Source organism: Pyrus communis, chromosome 11, assembly GCF_041283825.1.
Source record: "Pyrus communis isolate YQ-2024b chromosome 11, ASM4128382v1, whole genome shotgun sequence".
Lineage (NCBI taxonomy): Eukaryota > Viridiplantae > Streptophyta > Magnoliopsida > Rosales > Rosaceae > Pyrus > Pyrus communis.
This window is the reverse complement of record NC_142575.1, coordinates 6,712,938-6,739,023: the sequence shown is the minus strand read 5'-3', so window position 1 is coordinate 6,739,023 and position 26,086 is coordinate 6,712,938. Positions and strand designations below refer to the sequence as shown.

Below are 26,086 nucleotides of genomic sequence, written 5' to 3'. Positions count from 1 at the left end.
GCTTACCCAACAATCAGTAGTATCAAAGAGAGGACCCACAATACATACTCATCCATATTGTGTTTAGATTTAACTGGAGTACTAACACGTCCAGGGGGAGCATTAGGTTTATGAAGTCAAAAAATTAAATTAGAGATCAAGGAGGAGCTTACCCAACAATCAGTAGTATCAAAGAGAGGACCCACAATACATACTCATACGTATTGTGTTTAGATTTAACTGGAGTACTAACACGTCCAGGGGGAGCATTCCATTGGGTAAGCCATTTAAACTGGGGGTGGATCAAAAACAAAAATCCAAGAAGAAATCAGGAGACAAATCCTCATGTGGTAGAATTGCCACTGCTAAGTTTATTATTATGATGAAAAGGAGAGTAAGCAATGCTGCTAACTGAGGATAGAAACCTGAAACTGTAAGATGAAAGGGTCATATACTATAAAGAGGTGCATCATTGAGTATACAGAAACTTTATTTACCTTATTTACATACATTGTCCAACTTGATATGGCTCTGAAATACCATATTGAATAAAAAGAGCTGAAAGCAAACTCCCACCCAAACCAGATGAAGAACAAATCAGAAAACATTAGAATTTCAAACCAATTAGTTCAAAACAGTTCATCAAAACAACTGTGCATGATGTAGATCAGCATCAAACCATTATTTTTTCAATCTTTTCAAATAGAGGCATCTCGAAACATTTCAAAATGAGGCGTCATGTCTACATGTACAGGATATCCAAAACAATCCTTGTTCCCACAGATGTGACGGAAAACTGAAATAATCTCTCATATTCTGTTTCAAGCAATTTTATTCTGTAAAATGGAATACTATGTCTAAAACTAAAGTTTGAACCCCATCTTCAGTGTATAAACTCTTTTCTTTGCTCACCACTGAATAAAACGTCCTCTTGTTTCCATAAAACCTAGCAACATACTGGTGTAAGTTAAAATGCAACCAGCACTACATGACCACTACTCTAGGATTACAATTCAATAAAGAAATGCATAGAAATCCTCTGTAGATTAATCGCAAGGTAGCTAAAGCCATCCGGAAAGTGTTTCTCTTCTAGATTTATGAAAGAAGTTTTGCACTTGGTAACTAATTTATTATTCTACAACTTATGTCGTGTACTTTATCTTTTACTACAAACACTTGTGGATGTGGCCATACATGCATGATAACATACATGAAGCTAAAAATCTAGATGCATACCAAATCCAAATTCTTGCTCAAGCTGAATTCCAATGAATACAAGACTCAGTAACCACTCTCTGCACATTTAGAGCACCCATCTTTTCTAACCTTCAGGATGAAAACACATGAGAAACAAGTTATATATGCAACTGAGACCTGTTGACCCTTATGGGGCATGCCTATAGACTTTGGATGATGCATACTGAAATGAGCACATTAAACAGCTTAAAAGAATGACAAACAAGTCCTTTAAGAATGCATACCCGCTCTTACCAGAGATATTAAGACAAAACAATTTCATTTTTCCATGATCATTCTACCATTGGCCTCACAGACCAAGGAAAGTCGAACGAAAATATTGAAACCAAGTCGCTAAAGAACACTAATGTAAAACTTTAACCCTATAACATACTACAGGGGACATTTTGATTAACATAGCAATCTAATTGTTATGACCCTAATTAGCTTAATCATAGTTAGGCATTGAATTAGTTAGTAAAATGGGATTATTACAAGTAATTAGGAAAGTCTGTTAGATTCTGCTAGCTGGCAGTGGTTTGGGAGTATTATAAATAGTCCATTGTGTAATGGCTTTGCCTAATGGTTAATTTGATAAAAAGAAATTAAATACAAAAATATTTGGAGCTCTGCTCCTTCATCTCTCCTTCCCTCTTCTTCCATAGCCTTCTTGTGCTACTTGCAGGTTGATTAAGGGAATTGAGAATTGAGTTGTATCACTAATCAAACCAAGTAGTTAACTACTGCAGCTCTTCGAGCACCTTTCTTCTTTGTTCAAGCATTTCCGATACGCCAACATCAAATAGACATCAAGCATTGCCTGAATGTCACTAAATACCTAAAACCCTCATTACCCCTCAAGCTCCCTTAAGTTTCGCAACTAATCGTAGATTCGCATGCATATTCACTAGGTTTCCCAAGTCCAACATTGATTAAAAGCAGAATTACATCAAACTTCATCCAGTTCAACTATTTTCTTCGCCAAAAAATTTGTAAAAACATAACTTTTACAATTACTCTTACCTAAAAAAGTGTCGACCTTGATTGATCCCACTCTAATTTCACAAAAAAAAAAAAAATTAAAACCAATCCAACTTTCCAACCCTCCTCATCATTATTCAACCAAAAACACACAAACAAAAGCAACTTACATGAAATGGGACCGCCACTGCGTCAGTTCCCCACAATCCACAACTAAAATTTTCCAAATTTCCACATGTGAGCACCCAACAAATCCCAAAACACAAATTTCAATCCAAAACTGCAAACCCCAACAATTTTAAACACAGAAACTAATAAAAGAGTAAAGCTTTACGTGGTTGAAGACGCCCAAGAAGTGGGTTTTCCTTGAAGGGCTAAAAGGAGAGGCGATGAGATTTTCAACGGAAAGGACTCTGATCCCTTCCACCAAATCCATAAGACCGGGATCGGGCACTTTAAATCTTATCTAACCAATTATAACTTTTATACTGGTCTCCTATTTGTAACCGTCCAATCGAATTTTAATAACATAGGTCCCTGAACTTGATGGATTTGGTAAAAAGAAGCCGGAGAGGATCTCTTTCCATTTTCAACCACTTTCTTTGCATCACGTGTCATTATTTATTACTAATATCAGCTTAGATTTTTGTTTAAGAGTGAACTTTGAAAGTTTTTTAGATATTTTTTGTTGTAAGTTTTTTCTAATTTTTTTTTTGGATATTTTTTCATGGGATTAATCTTGGCCATTAAATTTTTCAAAATTTTAATATCAAATGCGCCACAAAGTGCCACATGGCACAACATCATCTTTTTAAATTTCTTTTATAGTTTGAAATTTAATGGTCTGAATCAACAAACTATTGAAAATCCAATAGCTATGGGGCGCCCAAATTGGAGCCGTTTGGTTCACTTCGGTGCATGGGGTTAGGGCTAGCCTTCTGCTACTTGACATCAGTCAATCGTTACTTATTGCCAACAGGCTGCAAGGGTAGTTCAATGAGCTTCTTGGAGCCCACCAATTTCCTGCCCAATTTGGCATCGATGGACCATCATTTTTTTGGTCAAGGGCAATTTAACCCAATTGCCTAGTGGATTGGTAAGAATTATTATGAGCATAATAGAAATTTCAGCAATAGAGTATACACCTAAAATAATCAAGAAGAAGGCGTATAATGTCTATAAGTTTATACAAAAGCTTTGTCCGGAATAATGTGAAATCCTGGATTTCACTATTGCAAACTACGTATTTCTATTAAAGAGATTTTATATTATTTTTGGAAATTTATATTAAATTTTAGATTTTAATTACTTAATTACAAAGTTTGAATTTTTGAAAATAATTATTAAATCCGTAGACCTTCGGGGGTTACTCTTAATGTTTTCTAATTGGGCTCGACCCCACGAGCGCATAGGCGAAGGCTGTTCGTGAATTGGGAAGAGAAAGGAGACGTTATGGACGTTAGAAGTTAATAAAAAAAAAGATTAGGGGCTGCCAAATGGCAACAAGAGAAAGGGGAAGAGAAGGTTGTGGGAGAGAAAATGAGGGGATGGACGGAAGAGAAGGGTAGAAATGGAGGAAAAATGAGGGAGGTTGGGCCAATGGGAGGGGAGAAAGAGAAAGGGAAGGGACAAATCAAGAAAGAGAATAGGAGGGAAAGGAGAGAAGAAGAAAATGAGGGCACCCAAACCTAATTGAGGTAGGGAACAAAGCCCAAACAATTGTAGGGGCGGAGGAGCACCGGAGGTGACAGATTGAAACCACTTATTTGTAAGGTTTCTGGCGAGTTCGAGGGAAATTGGAGCTTTTCCGGTCAAATTGGACTTGGCCACAGGTATAAAACTTGCTCTACTCATTGAGATCTTCATTTATGTGAAATTTGATAATTTTTAGAGTAGGTGAAATTTTCCTACGAGTCGGGGCGGCGGGTGGACCGAGACCCCACCTGCCCTTCCTAGACTAATTTGGATACCCTGATTCCATACGTGACATCCGATTGACGAAATCTAGTCGTATGACTATAGTTTTGTAGAGACCGCCACTTGGTCATTATATGAATTGATGATCCGACCGTTGGATCGTTACCAAACTTTAATACGTAATAGTACGTAATATTTGAGGACAATAAGAACTTACGAATCGGGAATCCGACGTACAGATCTTCCTGAATTGAATTTCTAAGTTTGTAAAATTAAACGTCGACCGCCACTAAATTCTAGCAATTGGCGGAGATCTGACCGTTGGATCGTTCCATAAGATCAGCTGGTTGGCAAGCACACGGAAAACTCCAGCATGTAACCACATACATGAGATCAGCTCCGACCGTTGGCAAGCACACGGAAAAGTCCAGCATGTAACCACATACATGAGATCAGCTGCCATCCCTGGTGTTGATGAACCACTCTCTAAGCGTCTAGAGCACCCATCTTTTCTAACCTTCAGGATGGAAGCACATGAGAAACTAGATATGCAACTGAGACCTATTGACCCTTATGGGGCATGTCTATAGCTCTTATTTCCAAACAGATGATACCTCCTTTGCCCTTGTAGTGCTACTTTTAGCAGTTGTAGACTTTGGATGATGCATACTGAAATGAGCACATTAAACAGCTCAAAAGAATGACAAACAAGTCCTTTAAGAATGTATACCCGCTCTTACCAGAGATATTAAGATAGAACAATTTCATTTTTCCTCACAGACCAAGGAAAGTCGAACAAAATTTTTGAAACCAAGTCGTTAAAGAACACTAATGTAAAACTTTAACCCTATAACATACTACAGGGGACATTTTGATTAACATAGCAATCTAATCAAACCAAGTAGTTAACTACTGCAGCTCTTCGAGCACCTTTCTTCCTTGTTCAAGCATTTCCGATACGCCGACATCAAATAGACTTCAGGAATCGCCCGAATGTCACTAAATACCTAAACCCTCATTTCCCCTCAAGCTCCTTTAAGTTTCTCAACTAATCGTAGATTCGCTTGTATATTCACTAGGTTTCCCAAGTCCAACATTGATTAAAACCGGAATTACATCAAGCTTCATGCAGTTCAACTATTTTCTTTACTCATATATCTAATATAACCAAAATTCCAAATCCACCAAGTCACAAAATTTGCCAAAAAAATTGTAAAAAAATAACTTTCACAATTACTCTTACCTAAAAAGGTCTCAACCTTGATTGATCCCACTCTAATTTCACAAAACAAATAAAACCAGTCCAACTACCCAACCCTCCTCATCATAATTTCACCAAAAGCACACAAACGAAAGCAACTTACATGAAATGGGACCGTCACTGCGTCGGTTTCCCACAATCCACAACTAAAATTGTCCAAATTTCCACATGCAGGCACCCAACAAACCCCAAAACACAAATTTCAATCCAAAACTGCCAACTCCAACAAATTTAAGCACAGAAACTAATAAAAGAGTGAAGCTTTACGTGGTTGAAGACGGCCCAAGAAGTGGGTTTTCCTTGAAGGGCTAAAAGGAGAGGCGATGAGATTTTCAACGGAAATGACTGAAAGGAGTGGGTTTTCCTTGAAGTGGGTTTTCATTAAATATCAAGTAATATTCACTCATATTTTTGTTTAAGTGTGAACTTGTTTTAAAATTTTTTTGTTATAAGTTTTTTCTTTTTTCTTTTTTTGGATTTTTTTACCAAGGGATTAATCATGGCTGTTAAATTTTTCAATTTTTTAATATCAAATGCGCCACAAAGTGTCACGTGACACAACATCATTTTTCTAAATTTCTTTTATTATTTGAAATTTAATGGTCCAGATCAACAAACTGTTGAAAATCCAACAATTGTGGGGCACCCAAATTAGAGCCATTTAGTTCACTTCGATGCACCAGGTTGGGGCCAACCTTCTGCTACTTGACGTCAGGCATGTCGTTACTTATTGCCAACTGGCTGCAAGGGTAGTTCAATGAGATTCTTGGAGCCCACCAATTGCCTGCCCAATTTGGCACTGATGGACCATCATTTTTTTGGTCAAGGGCAATTTAACCCAATTGCCTGGTGGATTGGCAATAATTATGATGAGCATAGTAAAATTTTCAGCAATGGAGTTTACACCTAAAATAGTCAGGAAGAAGATGTATAGTGTCTTTTGTTTGAACTTAAAATTTATACAAAAGTTTTGTCCGGAATAATGTTATATTGTCAGATAATTTTAAATGTAACATTGTCAAAACAATTTTTGGAACGACAGACTAGTTAATTTTAAGATCAATTTCAAAGCGACCCCTCATAAAGCTTTACTTATAGTTGTGCTTTTGTTGTGGGTGGGTTTTTTTTTTGGGGTGGGGTTTCCCTTATTTTTGGGGCTAGCAACATGCACAGTGGAAAAGCTACCCTATTTGGAGTCGAGATGCTCTCTGGATTTTTGTTTTTGAAGTTCAAGAACTTGGATATCCAAGTAGTTAAAGAGAGGGAGATTTGAACTTGTGGTTTGTGTGAGAAATGCCAATAGAACAAGCTAATGAGAACCATATGATTTAAAATGAGTGGCATGGATCCTTGTGTTTGTCAGCTTCGGACATAGATCCGAAGAAGGTGTCCCCTATTTGGTGCAGTTCATTTAACGGGGAGCTTCATTGAATCACAATAATATGCAGGGGTACAATATGATTGAAGGGAGCCCTCCTAAATTCGCCTTTTGCCCTAATTATATGAGGGTGGTGGTGGTGGTTAGAATTCAATTTAACCCCATACGTTTTGGAGGTTTTCATTTAATTTGCAAACATGCATACTTAAGCAAAATATATCCCACTAAAAATAAGTATCTTTAGTTAAGACGATATTATAAGCTATTACTTACAAGAGAAGAATTTAAACTTAAATATAAGAACGCAACAGATACAATGTCTTACCAACCAACCTAATCTACATTTACGAAGTAAATATATGTATAGACGCAAACAAAATCATGAACATTATAATGCTGAAGTTGGCATGCATTATCTCATCAAAAACCTTATTATTTGGTTGGACGTAGGGACCATAATTTTTCTAAGGAAATTTTTTTGAAATGTCATATAAACTTGTACGCCTTTTTTAAAGTGTCATGTAAACTAAAATTTTAAGCATTTTGTCATACCAACTTGTCGAAATCATCAATTTGTTATCTCATCCTAATTTCATTAAGTTTTCCATCCAAAATAAGTCATGTGCCTCGCACATGACTTGTGTTTAGGGTTATTTTTGTCATTTTAAGATCTTTTAACATGTTTTTACTGTTTTTTAGTGAAACCCTTAAATTTTGTTTTAGAGAGTATTCATGCGGATAGTTGTGTTCGAGTAGCGCATATGCATCTACAACTCCATTTTTGGCACCAAACCTCAACTCGTTTCGCATATTACAAAGCCTATATAAAATTCGATTTCGTGACATGCTAAACTGAACACACCCACTTTTGTATCTGAACATATTTTGAGCAACCATAAGAGAATGCAATGCCTGATCATTTCATTGCTACCATATCAAAAATATTGTTTCATTGCTTGGTTATGTTCAAAATCAAAAACACCAAGTACTGAGGGCTTAAAGTTCACAACATTGTCTTCATCCAAAAAAAAAAATTTGACGTTAACAAAGATTCTAAATTTCCAACTGATTTCCTTCAGATTCTATGGTTTTCATGTGGCTTTCTTGAATTGTGCACTGATTTGCCTCTTGCAATTTGTTTTCTACCCCTTTTAGAAACCTACAAACAATATAAAAAAAAAAACTTAAAAATAACAGATGTCATTGGGTTATAAAAGCGCACACACGAGAGAGGGACAAAGACATAGGTCAAAAGAACTTGCATTAGATGCAGATTGTTCTTTTCCCTGATTTGGTCGAGTTTCACTTCCCATATTTCCTCCAGTGGCATGCTACAAAATGATCAATAAAAGAGTTACACATACATCAGTCTGTAAATACAAGACTAAAATTTAAAATACCAAAGTTTTCAGTGAGCACACCATTGCTTGTGTTTGCCCACTTTCAGTAGTTGGTGAGTTATGGCCAATTTCATTTGTCCCACAAGTTTGTCCTCTCCCAGCTTCTCCATAGGCCTATGAGATGATATTCCCCAATTTATAACAACCATATGTGACTAAAAATGCAGATAAGCGAAACCATTAAGCTACTTTTACGTGTGAAGATTGCCATTGCCTCTTCCCGCATGTTGTACGATTATAACCTTTCTTGCCACACATTCCACAAGTGACCATTGCTGAAGCATTTAGGCAATTTGTTTAAGGTTGATGGTGGTTGTGGCTCATCTTGCTCTCTTGCCCTCACCTTCTTTGCCCTACCAGTTTACTTATGATACTTTGGAGGTGCAACGAGTTGGTGATTTGTAGGTGGCCAAAATTCTTGACTAGGCATGGCATGGATATAAGGAGTGTAGGCTCTCAAGTATGCTGCTTTCTTGTAACAAGAAAGAACATACTTGTATGGATCGTCCTCCTTTCTATAGATTGCAGCAATTCCATGAGCACAAGGAATTCCAGTGAGATCCCACCTTCTACATGTACATGTGTGTTTTGCTAAATCAACCTCTTGCTCCCAATATTGAACTATTAAAAGACTCACATAGATTATTCAACAAGATATCTCAATTAGATGATGTCCTAAAAGAAGATCTGCTCCAATGACATGCTGGTTTGTCATCAATCCATCTTCAACTTCCATCTTAGTCATCTCTGCTTTAAATCCTGGAATGGTGGTTGCTCTAGCTGCTAACCAAAGAATTTGTTTCAATGCAATGCCAACGTGTGTTTTCTTGAAATTGTTATATAAGTGTCGAACACAATGTATGTGTTCAGCAATTGGAATAAGATCCTTCACAGTTTTTATTAACCCCTTTTGTTTGTCTGACATAAAGACCCAAGCAAGCCCATTTTCAATACCCAAATCAGCTATGAGTAGCTAGAGAAACCAAGTCCAAGTTCTTCTATCTTCAATTTCAACAATTGCATATGCTACTGGATGCATGCCATTGTTGGCATCTATACCAATGGCAGCAAGCAATTGGCCTGGATGTTGACCTTTAATGTGACATCCATCCAATCCCACCACTGGCCTACAACCTTCCAAAAAGCCTTTTTTCAATGCTGCAAAGCATACATACAACCCCTGAAACCTAGATCTTCCTCCTTCCATTTCAGTCTTCACAAAAATTGTGCTGCCAGGATTTCTTCGCTTGAGCTCCTCACAATAATCCCATAACCTTGCATATTGCTCCACATAAGCCCCTTCACTGTTCTCAGCTACCAATGACCGTGCTTTATAACGTTGAGCCGGTGTCACGTGCAAATTGTATTGTTTATGAACAGTTTGTTGAAATTTTGTACAATTCCCATTGAGGATTGTCAAGCAAATCCTCAGCATACCTATGTGATACCAAGTTGAGGTGCATAGTCTGAGCTTTTCCTTTCTCGGACATGCATGGACATCATTGAGTGTCTTCACCATAAGTGCAGAGCTCCCATCTACTTTGCTTGCATAAATCACCCATGGACGTCCGTCCTATGTACACTTACCCTTAACTTCATAACGCTCTCTTATTGGGAATCTTATTTGTCTTCCATGGACACAACCATAATATGTCACTACTTGTCTAAACTCCTTTCTATTGGCAAATATCATTCCAGTTATAAATTGTGGGTTCTTGATATCCATATCACTTCTAAAAGGAATGAGTTTGGGCATTTACTTCTTACTTTTCCGCTTCACTGGTTGTTCACCTTCAAATGATGAGCTAGAAGCACTTCTAAAGCCATCAGAATCTTCGTAGTCTGTTTTAACATCTCCAAATCCTAAATCAAGGAAGGGTTCATAATTACGTGATGCTTTCCTATTTCCATTGCATTTTCCACTGGCATTTTCCCTTAAGTTTTCTCTACATTGTCGTCAAATAAGTTGTCATCGACACCACTTTATTCATAGTCTAAGTCTCGATAATCTGAATCTTCTGAATTGCCACCGCCATCTTTCTCTTCATTTTCCATGTTATGTATACCTGCCCCAACAAGTTTGCCTTGTTCCCGATCTCCTTCATAAGCTTGCTCCAAAAATCCCTCAAATATGCCAAAAGGATCGGACATGTGAGGAATGTCAAAAGAGTTTGTTGAAGCTTGAATTTCAATGTTTGGGGCTGACATGTGAGGAATGTCAAAAGAGTTTGCTGAAGCTTGAATTTCAATGTTTGGGGTTGAATTGATCAGTTGGACATCATCAACAATATACACAAGTACCACTCTATTTAGGGGCAAACAGTAGCCAGAGTCCAAAAATCACTATCAGCAATTGTAAGTTCTGTCATTTTGCAATGTGCAATAGTACTTAGCAGTCTTAGTATACCCACTACTAGAAAAATAGCTATAGAACACTGATCTTATTGGTGCCCATTAGAAAAATAGCTATAAACAGCCACCATGCAGCCACTAAATTAGGGTCCATGTCCTCTATAGAAGTCTCTATTGAAACACCACCACTTATACGTTGGTGTGCAAAGAAATAGTAGATATATGAGATTATTATATTTTGGTTTATTTGTTTATTAAAAGATTAAATGTTTTGTCAGATAAAATATGCCTTTTAGCATCAGTGTCCAAATTGCAATTTATGTCTTTAAAAGAGGAAGCCCGCTGAGCTCCCATTGACGAAGTCCATGATTAATACGACATGCTTTGGATGAAAATTAATCATTTAATCCTAGGAGTTCCACAACCTTCCCATCCATCCAAGAACTCCAGTAACGATTCTATAATGAACAGATTTTTCCAGATTCACCTTCATAACAATACCACCAAAAGAGTCAACATTAAGTATACAAAAACAGAAAATAAAAAATAATAACTTTAACGAAAAATAGAATATACAAACAATGTTTCAACACTTATGTTTGTTGCTCACAAAATTTTGTAAGTGGGATTCTCATAGGTCGTCTCAAATAATCCCGAATATCTGAAAATGATTTAAAAAGAGAGATTAGAATAGAACTTGATATACATACATTCCAACGATCTGAAAATGAATTAGAAAAAGAAACTGAGATATAAAAAATACCCAAATAAATACCTACCACATTAAGTTAAATGCTAGATTAGTCACTGAAGAGGTTCGAACTCACACTTTCATGCAAGAGCACAACACATTTCCACCACTACTCACCATTATTGTAGTAAATAACTACTTGCTTTTAAAAGAAAGTTTTAAACTTCAACCAAAAAATAAAAAAATACCCAAAAAGATAAAGCAAGAGAAGAGAGAGAGAGAGAGAGAGAAGGAAGGAAATTTTTTACTAGGTTTAAGAGTGAATCAAACTCCCATCAAACAACTTACGAACCCAGTAAACAAATCTCTCGTGAACTCAGCCTTTCACATCCCAACAACTTTAAAACTCAGAGAGCGACAAAAACACACAGGACTACATGCATATTGTTGACGACATGCGGACGAGAGGCTGCTGATCTAGAGGACGACATGCAACCGCTTGAGGTGTTGGGAGAAAAACTGTAGAAGCTTTTAGGAGAAGAGGAATCCGGAAAGTGATATGAAAAGGGGTGGAGGTGTAATATTGTTTATTACTTTACTTTTATGCCCCAGTCCATACTTTGATAATAAAAAAAAAGTGAGAAACACACAGCCACGTGGTTGGATTTAGAGAGAGCGTTTTACAACGACTTGGTTTCATCAGTATGAAACCAATAATTATATCTACAGCATTTTTTGTATTCCCATTTTCTATGCAATATCAAATCGGTTTGACTATAAAAGTTGTCAGGGCAGGCTCCATAATCTATGGAGGCAGATTGTCTATCCATTTTTGAATGCTTTTTCTATTCTTTTTTATTTATACAATCACAGTAAAATTATGTTAATATTTTATATTTTATTATTTTTATAAAAAAAATAATATAAAATATTGATATGATTTAATTATGATCACACAAAATATAAAGAGATAGAAAAAGCACCCAAATAAGAGGATAGACAATCACCCTCTATAATCCATATAAACACGGTAAAAGTTAATAATTTCCAAAAAAACATTTTTTTTTTTTGTCAAATATCTGTTGGGCACCGCTTTTTCAGTGTAAAAAAATGTAAAATGCACCAATGTTTTTTGGGATCTTTTGATATGGATTCAAAATAACTAAAAATTGGATCCATTTTAAAAGTTAAAAATCATTAAAAATTGAATCTATTTTAAATTGGCCTATAAAATTGGACATATTTCAAATTTTCCCATGTTTTTTCACGGTGACAACTTTCTTCAAATATGCACGATTTGGGAATAGTATCTGAAGAATGGTGTCCTATAGCCCTTTTTTTTAGTAGTGACCCTAACTTCTTCGCACAATCCTCAATATCCCACCTGGACATTAGATTACAATTCATATCATCAAACCAAGCAACATGACCACCTGTTTGGGCCCAAAATAATATTGTTGGGCCGAGTGTAGGTTTGTGCTTGGCCCAAAACTGTGTCAAAATACTATGGGCTGCCTGATGATCCCGGGCCATTTAGCAAGGATGGTCGAGTCCTATTGCAAGAAGGAGTAGTCCAGATAAACAAAGAGGGTCGAGGAAGTCCTGGTGCAACTAGGATTCTCGATCAACAATGAATAAAGCCCCGAAGGGGGGTGAGTTCAAAGTCCTAATGGGAGTAGGGTTGTTTGAAGCAAAGCTGGAACGGGACAAGGACTGCCAATCCAGATAGGGGTTTAATTCGATCTCAAGGAGTTGGTGCTATAAATACAAGAAATCATGCAACAATTAGGGACCTTGAATTCAACATACAATTGCCCTGCGCAAAACCTCTCAAACACCTTGAGATTTTTCTTTTTCTTTTTTCTGCCGACACACCTTCAGTTTGGATAAACAGCACTGTGGAGGCAACCGGCGAACACCTTCAATTTGGATAAACAACATTGTTGCCGTAAAACCAGCCGACCAAGAAGTACCTTCAGTTTGGATAAATAACACTGCGTCGAGGCCGACTGGTTACATATCCAAGTCTCAGTCGAGAAGGGTTTTCGAATCCTTATTGGCAGGGGTCATCTTATCAGCCCTCTCGGCGAAGTAAAGTGTTACGAGTTACGACATTCGGCATACCGGACGCTGAGTGATTTTATGATTGGATATTCACAAGTGAGGTTTAGAATTCGGCATTCTGACGGCCGAACCATGTTCACCATCAAGACATATATCACCTTTGAATATTTGTGTCCATATAATTTGGTGTCGATTCAACGTGCTTATACTCTTATGAATATAATCACGGTGATCGAATCGGGCGCCGACGATTTGTGAACTTCGCAGAACCAGCAGCCTTGTCTTCAGGCTCTAAAACCCAAAGACCGAGAGTGTTCCTTTCTCGGTCGCATTCGCAAGATAAAGAAGTCAGCAAAGCGCTCAACGCGACATCAACGAATTTTACTCCTCGGCCGAGCGCGGCCGACGAGTTGGCACGCCTCGCATTCAACCGAAGGACGTAGTTAGCTTATTAGTTACTCAGCCTGCGCGCCACGTAGGTTTTGTAATTTTTAGAGTCAACACCACCAACACAAGTTATTGTCCCATTACATGCTTCTATAAAGTGACCTCCATGGTGCAATTGTAAATAACTCAGATTTATCTGTACAAGATAAGTGATCAAAGTTTAAGCAATAGGTAAAATGACAAATCAAATAAACATTCCCTACTTAGTACAAAGTAACCATCAGCATAAAAGTGCATGTGTTGAAATATCTCACATTGACCGTATCAGAGAAAAGAAAAGTTTAAATATCATAACCCTACTTCAACTAAAATCGAGGTTTTTTGTGATAAAATCTCACACCTGATGGATTTTGCAGGTGGTAATTACCAAGTTGGGGACAATATCGATGTTGTTGGAGTCGGGCCCTCGGCCCGTCTCTCTGATTATTCAACAGTATGGACATGAAAATAGGTTTTAATACTTTAAATTTTGAGATTCATAGTGTTGAATTCGCACTTGAAGTCTAACTTGCCCCCACAATCACCAACTTTCAATGGACGCCATTTATATGTCTGGAAAAAAAGAAGATAAAAACTCTCAAATTCTCGTCTCGATACATAAAATGTTAACACAAGAGGCCTTGTCCCAATCCAATCCGCCCTCTGTAAACAAACCAAATCATATTGATTTATGTCATCTTTTATTTGAGATATAGATGGGAATACTTTGTATTCTTGTAGGACTCTTTGTACTCCAATATATTTATACGTTGTCAATGAATGAATATGAGCTATAGCTTCTACAATTCAATTTCCCTGATATAGGTTTTCTACATAAAAGCATTAAACAAAACACATGAAGACATTAATATAAAACAAGTAGTCGACATTCTACTACGGGTGGGCACTGGCCGAGCCGGGCCCAATTTTGAAAGGACCGAACTGAACACGGGTTTAATGGAAATGGGCCTGGCCAAGCCGGGGATTACATTTTCTAATATAAGAGCCGGACCTTACCCGGCCCGGTTGAAACAAGCCGGTTCGGGGCGGGTCCATGGGTCCTTGGTGTTTTTTTTCCTTATTTTCTTCTTTAACTCTCTGGATCGTTCCGGGAACCGGACCACCACCTTCTTCGCGAACATCCTCGTCGCAGTCATCTTCTTGCCGAGCTTCCTCGTCGTGGTTTTGAGCAGCCACTTCATGTAGTGGCGACGGATGCTGCAGCACTAGTCCCTGATGTTGAGTCCAAATTGTGTCCCAAACTAGAAGAGCGCTCCCACCACCACCTGTGGCCATGCCGCTCGAAATCAAACACGAAGAAGCCTGCAACTGCCCATCTCCACTGCCAACTCTCCAGATCAGTAATCATTCACCTTACATTAGCTTCACATCGATCAAATCCAATGAATACCCAAATCGAAAAAAATTGAATTGCTAAAGATATAAAATTGCAGAAGAAAAATGAAAAACCCTAACCCATCTATCAAACCCCTAAATCAATAACCCTAGGCGCTAAAACAACACAATTGACCCTAATCCCAAATAAAAAAAAAACCCTAACCCAACCAAATCCCAAATTATGAAACCCTAGAATCAAACCAAATTTTGATCCCAGGCCTTGAGATCGTCATCAGAGATCTTCTCATTGAGCTTAGCGATGTCGACATGCTGTTGTCGGCACAATCGTCCTCGATCATGTGCTTGATGGTCTGCGACTCCAGTGCCACCGCCTCCTCGACCTCAAACGACTCGCCATCCGAGCTCTTGAGGGTGATCTTATTCAACGACGACGACGACATGGTTGCTGATAGTGAGACTTGAGAGGGGTGACTGGTGAGATTGGGTTGTTGCTCCAATTCTCGCAGCGCCAGCAATCATCAATTGATTAGGTTGACGATAAGGCACTGACTTTGGACATAGACGGAATCGAGTTTGAGGACTCGAGTTGAGCGACAGAGTCGAGGTCGAAGACGAGGAAACCTAAAACTAACAGTTAAGATTAGATGGAGAGATGATCTCTTCAATCTTGCCCGTCCATTTCAATCACAAATGGGTTGGTCCGGGTACCTGCGGTTCTTATACTTTAGGAATCAGCCTGAACCAAAAATTACAAAGGCCCGGCCCAGCCCGCCCTGTTTCTCTTTTTTAAAATTAAGAACCGGCCCATACCTGCCCCGACTCGTGGTTCATATACCCGTTTGCCCACCCCTACATTCTACATAGATATTATCTATTCTAAAGTTGATGAGGTATTGGATTGCAACTTAGCTATAGTCAAATCTTTGTCACTCGATTTTGCTTTATTTACACCACTGTCACGGAGGGCAAATATTAAAAGTTAGGAAGGTAATTCTGTCTCTGAACATATTTCGAAATATTTACGAGTTTGCCAGTCTATTTATGTTTGTTTTGAAATGGTTCGTCGATTTTGTATTATTTACATTCTTGCCATTGCCAAAAAGCATGGGCTGCAGGACAAAGAGGGGGAGATAGGCGGGGGATGGCAGGGAGGGGAAGGGAGAGGGAGGAGTGAGGTTGCCATAAAAGGGGGTTAGGGTTGATTTTTTCTCCTCAAATCAAGGGTTGGTGTCGGGATTGAGGGATGGGTCGAAATTTCCACTAGAAGCCTTAATTGATGGGTAGCTGTCGATGATTGAGAGATTGAGAGGGAGAAAATTGAGGGAGGTTGTCACTGACCTGATTGAGTGAGGGATTTTGTGAGGATTCCACTGACTTATTGACTAGCAACACAAGACAAGACATGCTTTCGGTAAACGGCCTCCGTCATTTTCCTCATCTCGCCTCCGTCTACCTCCTCTCTCCTTCATCGTCTCCCTCCTCTCTCTCTCTCTGGAATCGATCGATCTTCGAAGAGGATAAAAAGATCTGAAATGGTGTGCTTCTTCTACTGTGATTCTGTGTTTTTATTTTTTCTAGGTTTGGCTTCTTCTGTTATATTTCATTGCAATATCAAATAAAGTTGGTATTTTAAAAACTCACTACATTTTTTTTTGTTATATTGTTGGTGGGTATCTTTAATTATGCCCTGAGAGGACAGACCTGGGTTTGGGGCATAAAAGGGATATTTAGATTTCTGTAAAAGTATGTTGTGCCTTTTTGCTATTGGTGATGGTGTTCATGAATATTTATGCTTTAATATAGGTGTTACATTCCGGCTGTCCCATTATTGATAGTCTGAATTTCTGCAATCTCTGAGATATATTTGGGATAATTTTATAGTGATATATGTCAAGGTTCAAGAAAAACTTTGTTGCACTGCACTATAGGAGTGTCTGGGTTGAAGAAATTTTTCTGATTTAAGCATTTAGCTCCTGGATTGCATTAAATCAGTGTTTAAAGTAATTTTTTGTATGAAAATGCATTGATAGAAATTATTTTGCCCAAAAATTAACTCACGGAGCTTCCTGTTAGTTAGTCTTAGCTTTTGATTTAAATTTTTTTAGAATTATTATCATTTTTTTTTCTCTACCGCTGTTTTGGATTTTTTTAATGATTTTTATGCGATGTTTATCTGTGTAGGCACTCATATTAGTGTTTTGGAGTGCATCTTGAGCAGACCACCACAAAAGAGAAAACGGAAACCAAAATCAGAGCCCATCAAAACAAACAAATACTGGTATGTCCTAAAAAAGGTTGGTTTGTATACTTTCGAAGAATATATGGAAGAAGAGAATATTGATCAGGTGTAGAATGTGATGGTAATGTGGTTGAAAAAGATAAAATGTTGCACGAAAAGATCTCGGAACTCGTTGACGAAAATATGCAGCACCAGGCTGAGTTGATAAGGAGAAACAAGGAGAATAGTGAAACAATTGAGCGGCTTTTCTCCCAGGAGCTAACGGATGAGAACAAAATTTTGAGGATTAATCTGGGAATCCATAAGGATACTACTGATCATACAATTGCAATCCATAAGGATGCTACTGATCATACAATTACAAGGCAAAACAAGCCTCAGTTTTCAAGGTCTAAGTCCATGGGGCCATCTTTCCCTGGAAGGCTCACTGGATGCACTGGAACTTGATCATAATTAGCTACTTTTCAACTTTATTAGGTAGCGTTATAAGTTTTCAAATGTATTTGTTTATATGCTTTCATAACACATATGAAGATTCCGAGTAAATTATAACATATTTCAATTTTTAATTTTATGAGTATAGAAATGGAACTGAATGCTTCATTATTTTGATCTTGCAGCTGAAGCCAAGTCTGGATAAAGAGAAAGATCTCATGGCAGGAATCATGGTCTTGATGAAGGTGACGTTAACAAAGTGTGCTTTAGCACCAAGATTGGAATCTGGGTGTTCTGAGTTTTGTTTTGTTGTGATTTTTCTATAATCTAGATGCTGAAATACTTGAAGTTGGAATTAATAAGAATCGATTGAACATGGATTTTTTATTAGATTGGTATGGCTGACATAGTTAAGAAGTAGTTTAAGATGCAGTGATTAGGGAATTTCTTTAACTGAACATATTTGTTTTCATGAGGTAGATAGAATCCTCTGTAATTTAATTAATTAGATTGAAATTTGGGGTCTGGATTCTTAAACTGTGGTGGTTAATGTGGTTTTTGGTGAATTTTTCAAGTGGGGAAAAAGGTGTGTGTGTGGGATTTATATTGTTATTCTCAATTGGTATATAAATATTTGAGTGTGCAAGAAATGGATACCATACAAGAAATGCAAGAATTGAAATTAGAAGGGTGAGGGCAGTTTGCAGAGGGTGGCTTTGGGGATGGTAAAAGTTGCGTAGGTGGCGAGATTAATGGTGGTGGCTTCGTGGTGTAGTTCTCCGTGAAAAATGGCCACAGTGGTCACCTATTTCTGTGAAGCGAGCACAGTATCGAGAGAAAGAGAGAGAGAGGTGAGGGAAATAGGGAGAGTGGTAGAGAGGGAGTGAGACATGAGGGTGGTGGCAAGGTGGTGCCTCGAGGGAGTGGCGAGTGAGATGGTGATGGTTTCTCGAACGGGAGACTGATGGTGCACTAGAGAACTTGACTCCTCTCTCAGTCTGGTCTCTGGAGAAGAAAACCAAACAGAGCTATGCATTAGCAAAGTTTGAAATGAGGGTTTTTAATCTTTGGCATGCTATTGTCTTTATTTGATCATTCTTTGAATAAAATTCCGATGGACAAGTGAAATAAGCTGAATGAAAACTTGGAGAAGTTCTGAATTTTAATATCTTCTGTCGGGGATTATTGTGATGTCTTTTGATAATTGCAATGTGAATGCATTATGTTGCTTAGAACACAAGTCAATATTTTTTAAACTGGAACAAAAGTCCATTATCTAGACTCGAGTTTTGCTAAAATTGTTGTATAAATTTTATTATAGTTAACAAAAAAATAAACTTATGAAATCTCAATTATGATTGTTCATGTGCCCCTATTGAGAAATGTGTTAGGTATGATGGATGCTATAGACCGAAAAATGTTGGCTTAAGATTGGATTCCAGGTAAATATGTGCTATCCAGGATGATGGAATTGCATAGCATCATAAGTTTCTATATTTTCCTGAACAGATTTACTGAAAATGTTTTTCAAGGATATTCAACAAGAACTTTAATCTTCAGACTTTCTCATTGTTGTTGTCTCTAATGGTTTAGTTAATCCTATTAGCCTATTGTTAGATCAATTAAAAGAGTGTTTTAGTGTTTTGTCTTATAGACTTTCTCATTGTTAGATCAGTTGTGATTATGCGTAGTTCATGTTTCCGGGTGTAAAATTGTTTGAAATTAATAGGGCGCAGGTTATTTTCATTATTTTGGCTGCAAATGCTGCCGTAGGAGTGATTACAGAAACCAACGCAGAAAAAGCTCCTGAGGTAACTTTTATATTTATAGCATTTCAGAATTTGCATAAATACCAGAAAACATCTTGAAAGACTACCATTTCAAGCGGATCTTTTCTTTCATGCGGAAACCAAGCTTTCTTTTTATTAACTCATTCTACTAAAACTTCAAATTATGTTCAATTTGTTGATTGGCCGTTAGCACTTGCGTTGATCTATTTATTTCCAATGTACCCTTTTTTATGCATGAATGCTTTTCTGTTGCATGTTTAGAAGATGAATGCATGAATTCTTAGGTAACCTTCTTTTTGTTCTGTGATGTAGGACAGAGTAGGACAGCGGAAATTAGATCGTATAGGACTAGGGGATAAAAAGAGTATGTTTTGTTGTTGCATGTTTCATTAATTCAAACTTTCAAATATACGCTCTCTTCATTATGCACTGTATGTTGATGTGAAGTGAACTGAATCTAAATAATTTGTCTTTCTGTCGAAAATATTCAGAGTATGTCCTGCTTTACGATTTCAAAACCCACAGCAGTGTCTGGGCAATTTTTCTAGTTGAAACTAAACAAAGAACCAAATAAAAAACCATTCAATCTCAAGGTAAAACGCTATTCCATCAGATAAGAAAGCAAATAAACATAGAAAACGGGACTAGCTACAACTAGAAGAATCAAATTTCTTCTTTGGATGAAATAATAGAAGGAAGTGGGATGTTAAAATCACAGAAATAATTTTGAACACAAGTTATGTGTCTCATACAGGACTTACTTTGGATGAAATACTTAACGGAGTTATGATAAAATGATAAATTGATGATTTCAAAAAGTTGGTATAACAAATTACTTAAAATTTTAGTTTATATGACAAAATGAAAAATATGTACAAGTTTATTTGACATTTCAAAAATCTTCCCTTTTCCCAAACATGAAACCTATTTTGCACAACCATTAACAAATTGTTTGCGCCTTTACGCAATCTCTATCAGAAAAGCCACAAGTTTCTCAACCAAGCAAATTGGCATCGTAATATCCAAAGGGTGCAAATTGGCATCGTAATACCCAATATTGCATTATTAAAAGACTCACATAGATTATTCAACAAGATATCACGCTTAAATGATGTCCTAAAATAAGATCTGCTCAGCGACATGCTGGTTTGTCAACAAACCAACTTATAGCCAATCCATCTTCAACTTCCATCTTAGTTATCACTGCTTTAAATCATGGAATGGTGGTTGCTCTAGCTGCTGGCCAAAGAATTTGTTTCAATGCAATGCCAACGTGTGTTTTTTTGAAATTGTTATATAAGTGTCGAACACAACGTATGTGTTCAGTAGTTGGAATAAGGTGCTTCACAGCTCGAGAAACCAAGGGCTGGTTTGATATTTCTGTGCTTTGAAAAAAAGTTGCTTCTGCTGTGCTGTGAGAATAAGCAGCTGTGAAATAAAACAGCAGAGTGTTTGGTAAACTTTTTTGTAAAAGTGCTTTTGAAAAAAAAAAAGCAGTATTAGAGTGTTTGGTAAACTTTTATGTAAAACAGATGTGAAAAAAAGCCGGTTTTTCAAAGCTAGGTTTTGCAGCTTCTTGTTTTTGGCTTTTTTTCATCCAAAACTGTGAAAAAAAACTGAAGCTGAGTGTTTACCAAACATAAAAACAGCTCCCAGCTTTTTTTTATAGCAGCTTTTTTCAGAATCACCTCAGTACCAAACCAAATCCAAGTCCAAGTTCTTCTATCTTCAATTTCAATAATTGCACATGCTACTTGATACATGCCATTGTTGGCATCTATACAGTGGCAGCAAGCAATTGGCCTGGATTTGGACTTTCCAAAAAGCCGTTTTGCAAAAGAAAATTAATAAAATAGGTTTTTAAATTTTAAATTTTAATAAAAAAAAATTATCTACTAACTTTATTTAATAATTAGAACAAATTCAAAACCAAACCAGCCCAATAAAACTGGGCCAAGCAGTGAGTTTCCGGTTTGCTTGGTCCATTATCCTTTTCTCTTTTGCTATTTTCTCATTTTATAAGCCCGGTATGATCGTGAACGACGGCGAGGGCGCCACCCTCGTGACCACAAGGAAGTGAAGGACGAGGAAGAGTTCGAAAAGCTCGGGTCGATCCTGACCAGTCTTCCACCGATAACCAGAGTTGCAGATGGTTCTGACCATCATTAGAGATGGCTTGAAGATCGACTGCAAGAGGTACCAGAAGATGGACAAAAAACTGGGGTTTTTCCATCAAATCTCTTATATTATTTAGAATTGAGTTTTTTATGATCTTGGATTTGTGCGTTGCTGATTTGGATTCGATGAATTTTTTCTTTTATGTGCAACTCTTATCTGCATTTTGCTTTATAGAATCAAATTAACCGAGATTTGTATGAAGGACTGTGTTCTTATTTGAGATTAATAGGAGGCCGGCCGAGATGCTGCTGATGGCTAATTTCCTTAAATTAGAAGCTTTTATTCGATTTTTGTTGATTATTTTTTCATTTTTTTCACTTTTTCTTGTATTTTTTTCTCTCTGCTGAGTGATTCAGTTGGACATAGGAACATCATGAAGGACAGAGCAGAACCCAGGTGCCATCTCTCTCTCTCTCTGTTTCTCTTTCTCTCTTTTATTTCCTTAAATTTTGTTTCATTTTTTACTTTAATTTTATTATTTATTGTCCATATAGTTGCCTAGGAAGTATGCAATTGCAAATTTAATGAACAATTTGAATATTCTTTTAGTTATGTAAATTATTGTTTTCTTTTTGTTAATTTACTCAAAATTTGCTTAGGGAAATTTAGTTACTGGTGGAATTGATGGCCTATGAAAGAAATCACAATTTCTGCAAAATTAACTGCAGTCTAATTTATGTGAAAATAATAATAGTGGTTGTTAACTTGAGCAGCAGGGCTTGCTCAACTCATAATTGTGGGTCAGCAAGATGATCGGGCAGAGCCCGCTAAGGAAAGTTCTACACTGCCAGTGTTTGTGAATTCCGAACCAATGAGGGAGGAACAAGTGCAAAAGGCTGTGAAATTCCTTTCACACCCGAAAGTTAGGGGCTCTCTCTTGTTGTTTACAGACGGTCTTTTCTCGAGAAGAAGCCTCTCACAAAAGAAGAGATTGACGAAGCGTTTCGGAGTGTGCCAGTAAGTAAATTGATTATTGGTGGTCAAGCCGATTGTTAATTTAATTCTCAATGTTTTCGTGTTGACATTGTTTGTTTGCAAATTGCAAGACCCAACTGGTATTTTGGATTTGAACTGAGTTTTTTTGTGCATCGTGTGGAGTTTCATGTTCAGGTGCACAGTTGTGTATATCATTGAGCCATTTAGGCAATTCATTAGGTTTAAGAGAGAAATCGATCTCTTGGAGTCGAAATGTGAAAACCCATTTTATACATTTTTGTAGAACATGTTGGTTGACTAAAGAGTCACCAACCATTCATGTGGGTATGAAATTTTGATTAGGTTGAAGATCTTTTACACCGCCTCATATTAATAGGGAACAAAATATCGGTAGACATTGAAAGTTAATCAGTTTTTTTTTTTTTTTTTTTTTTTTTTTTAATGTCAAGTTCTTTGTCTTTGTTCATATTTCATCTTGAATATGCAAACTCTCTTATATCTTCCTTTTTCCTATATAGCATGTGTATTGATACATTGATGAGCTTGTTCTTATATCGTTGAGTGTTTGAAAGGTTCACTAAACCATTGTGCATTCTACTTGAAAATTACGATGGTGTAAATTTGTTATTGGTGGAAAATTTTGGAGGAATTTATGTCTAGTTCCTGAAGTTTTCTTGTACTTGATTTTTGAGCCTGTGAGCGACCCCTAGTTTAGTTTGCAAAGGTGAATCAAGAAATAGACAAAATCTGTTGTCTATTTTCTAATTCTAAACATGGGCACTAGTACAAACCCCCCATGTAGTAACCTACCAAAAAAGTATTTTCTCTTCATCCACATAAAATAAATATTGAAATTATTCTGATTCTTGAATTTCCTGTGCTTCTGCATACATTTATGCACATAATGGATCTTTAATCGAGTACACGAAATCATGTCAACCAAGGGGGCATTGATATGAAAATTGAACCAAAATTGTGAAACTGAGCTAAAATAACCCACACTATTTTTAGAACTACAACAAAATTACACACTATTTCAAAAAACTGAACCAAAATAACTCACAATATTTCTGGAATAGAACAAAAAAACATTGTTTCTGGAACTACAACAAAATAACCACACTATTTATGAATCTGAACCAAAATAATCTACACTATTTTTGTAACTACTGTAAAATAACCACACTGTAAAATAGTAGCCTAGTTCTTAGTCCACTTTCATAAATAGTGGCCTAGTTCTTGTTCCACTTTCATAAATAGTGGCCTAGTTCTTGGTCCAGTTTCATAAATAATGCCTAGTTCTTTGTCAAGTTTCATAAATAGTGTATAATAATTGATACAGTTTCATAAATAGTCTCTTTCTTGGTCTAGTTTCATAAAGAGTTTCCACTTATTGGTTTAGTTTTAGAAATAGTGTCTCGTCCTTGATTTGGTTTCATAAATAGTGCCTCCTTATTGGTCCAGTTTCATAAATAGTGCCTAATTCTTGGTTCACTTTCGTAACTAGTGCCCTGGTTCTTGGTCCAGTTCATAAATAGTGCTTAGTTTTTGGTCCACTTTCATAAATAGTGGCTAGTTCTTGATCCAGTTTCTTAAATAGTGTCTAGTTCTTGGTCCAATTTCATAAATAGTGTAAAGCAATTGATATAGTTTCATAAATAGTGTCTCTTTTTGGGTGTAGTTTCATAAAGAGTGTCTACTTATTGGTCCAATTTCATAAATAGTGCCTCCTTATTATAAGGAGGATTAGAATGACATACCCTGATAAAAAAAAAAAAAATATACGATCAATAATGGTACCATTTGACAATTTGACAACATAAGCATCTAGACATCCTAGTAGTATGCATATATCCCGGATTTAACTAATTCGTCCTTTTAAATATGGCTAAAATAACAAAAACTTGTAACTCAATTAGTTGAAAGCATTCACATTTACTCTTAGAAACTCGAGCTCCTCCCTCATTATCTATAGTAGAAGACAGAAAAAAGGATATGGTGAATGGTGAAAACTATAATTCATACATGATTGTGTTTACTATTTGTTATAATTATACACCAGGTTTATGTCCTTGTAAATGTAAGGGTGGTTTTTTTTATTAAAATACTCTTGGTTCAAGCCATTTTCGTTAAAACGTTTCTTCCTACATCAGTTCTCCTTCAAATAATAAAAAAAAAAAAAAAAAATATTTCCTCTCCTCTTCTTGATGGACGAAAAACAAAAGTAACATAATTTCTTTTTTATTTCTTTATGCAATTAATCTTCTTCAACTGGAAATCCCAAGTTATGTGGATTGTAGTAGAAAAAGAGAGACATGTGTTTGTACTTTATGTTGCTCATATAATTAATTTAGTGCGATAATATGTCAATTAATTTCATGTGATTTGAAAAAATAATAGGGTGAGAGCATGCCATTGGCTTGGCACATGGCAGTGGAGCCACAAGTAGAAATGTGTAAGCATTCATGCCAACCCTAATCAAGCTAACTCTTTGTTGAGTAAGTTTATTCTGATTTTTCCCACAATATCTATATGTGAATAAATTAGATATGAAGAGGTTGGTGTGGTAGAACAACCGTTGATGCAATAGCTATGTTGGAATCTTTGACACAAACTGCATTTCAATGTGATGACAAAAGAGATGAAAGCAGAACAGAAGGGACCTAATTAAGCAAATTCAAGTGGTTGTCAAGCCTTGTTTAAGGTGGTTTTTATTTAAATTAATGTTAGTTCAAGCCTTTTTCATTAACGCTTCATTTTTCTTTTTACTTGAAGAATTGCGAAGTATCAAATTTTTAGTATGATTTTGATGCATTTTTGGTTCATTTGTTTTCAGGTTGTTGCTAGTATGTAACAAGGCGACTTGAAAAGCTGCAATCTAAGACAACTAATTCGTTGATGTAAATCATAATTTGATGGGATATTGCTGCTATGCAATTTTAATTTGATGGCAGTTTACATCTCTAAACTAAGAAATTAATGGGAAAATGTCCTATAGTGGATGGTTGAGTAATTTAGTGGAAAGAAAGAATTTAGAAAAAGTAGGACGGCAGTAGTAATGATGGCAGAAAAAAAAATATTTGATGTACGAAACCATTACGAACTCATGCCAATTGCGCATACAATTGCAGTACAACAAGACAAATTAATGGTGGTGGTTTCGTGGTGGCGTAGTTCTCCGTCAAAAATGGCGATGGTGGTTGCCTTGCTCGTTCTGTGCAGCGAGCACAGTATCGAGAGAGAGAGAGAGAGGTGAGGGAAATCGGGAGAGTGGTAAAGAGGGAGTGAGACATGAGGGTGGTGGCAAGGTGGTGCCTCGAGGGAGTGGCGAGTGAGGTGGTGATGGTTTCTCGAACGGGAGATTGATGGTGCGCTAGAGAACTTGAGTCCTCTCTCAGTTTGGTATCTGGGGAAGAAAACCAAACAAAGCTATGCATTAGCAAAGTTTGAAATGAGGGTTTTTA

The 26,086-nt window shown here is 36.8% G+C and overlaps 2 long non-coding RNA genes across 4 annotated transcripts; both read left to right on the top strand.

Moving 5' to 3' along the window:
- The first annotated feature begins 16,167 nt into the window (after positions 1 to 16,167).
- Positions 16,168 to 19,992, top strand: LOC148692799 (uncharacterized). Of its 2 annotated transcripts, XR_015953372.1 has the most exons (4): positions 16,168 to 16,579; positions 17,226 to 17,760; positions 17,904 to 19,529; positions 19,821 to 19,992. It is a non-coding gene; the product is annotated as an uncharacterized LOC148692799 (long non-coding RNA). The 2 variants fall into 2 exon arrangements; XR_015953371.1 differs by having other exon boundaries at positions 17,904 to 19,992.
- Positions 19,993 to 21,459: 1,467 nt separating this feature from the next.
- On the top strand, positions 21,460 to 25,653 carry LOC148692798 (uncharacterized). 2 transcript variants are annotated; one of them, XR_015953365.1, is made up of 6 exons: positions 21,460 to 21,704; positions 22,043 to 22,082; positions 22,403 to 22,643; positions 25,023 to 25,077; positions 25,170 to 25,326; positions 25,459 to 25,653. It is a non-coding gene; the product is annotated as an uncharacterized LOC148692798 (long non-coding RNA). The 2 variants fall into 2 exon arrangements; XR_015953364.1 differs by having other exon boundaries at positions 21,462 to 21,704; positions 22,400 to 22,643.
- Positions 25,654 to 26,086: the final 433 nt, after the last annotated feature.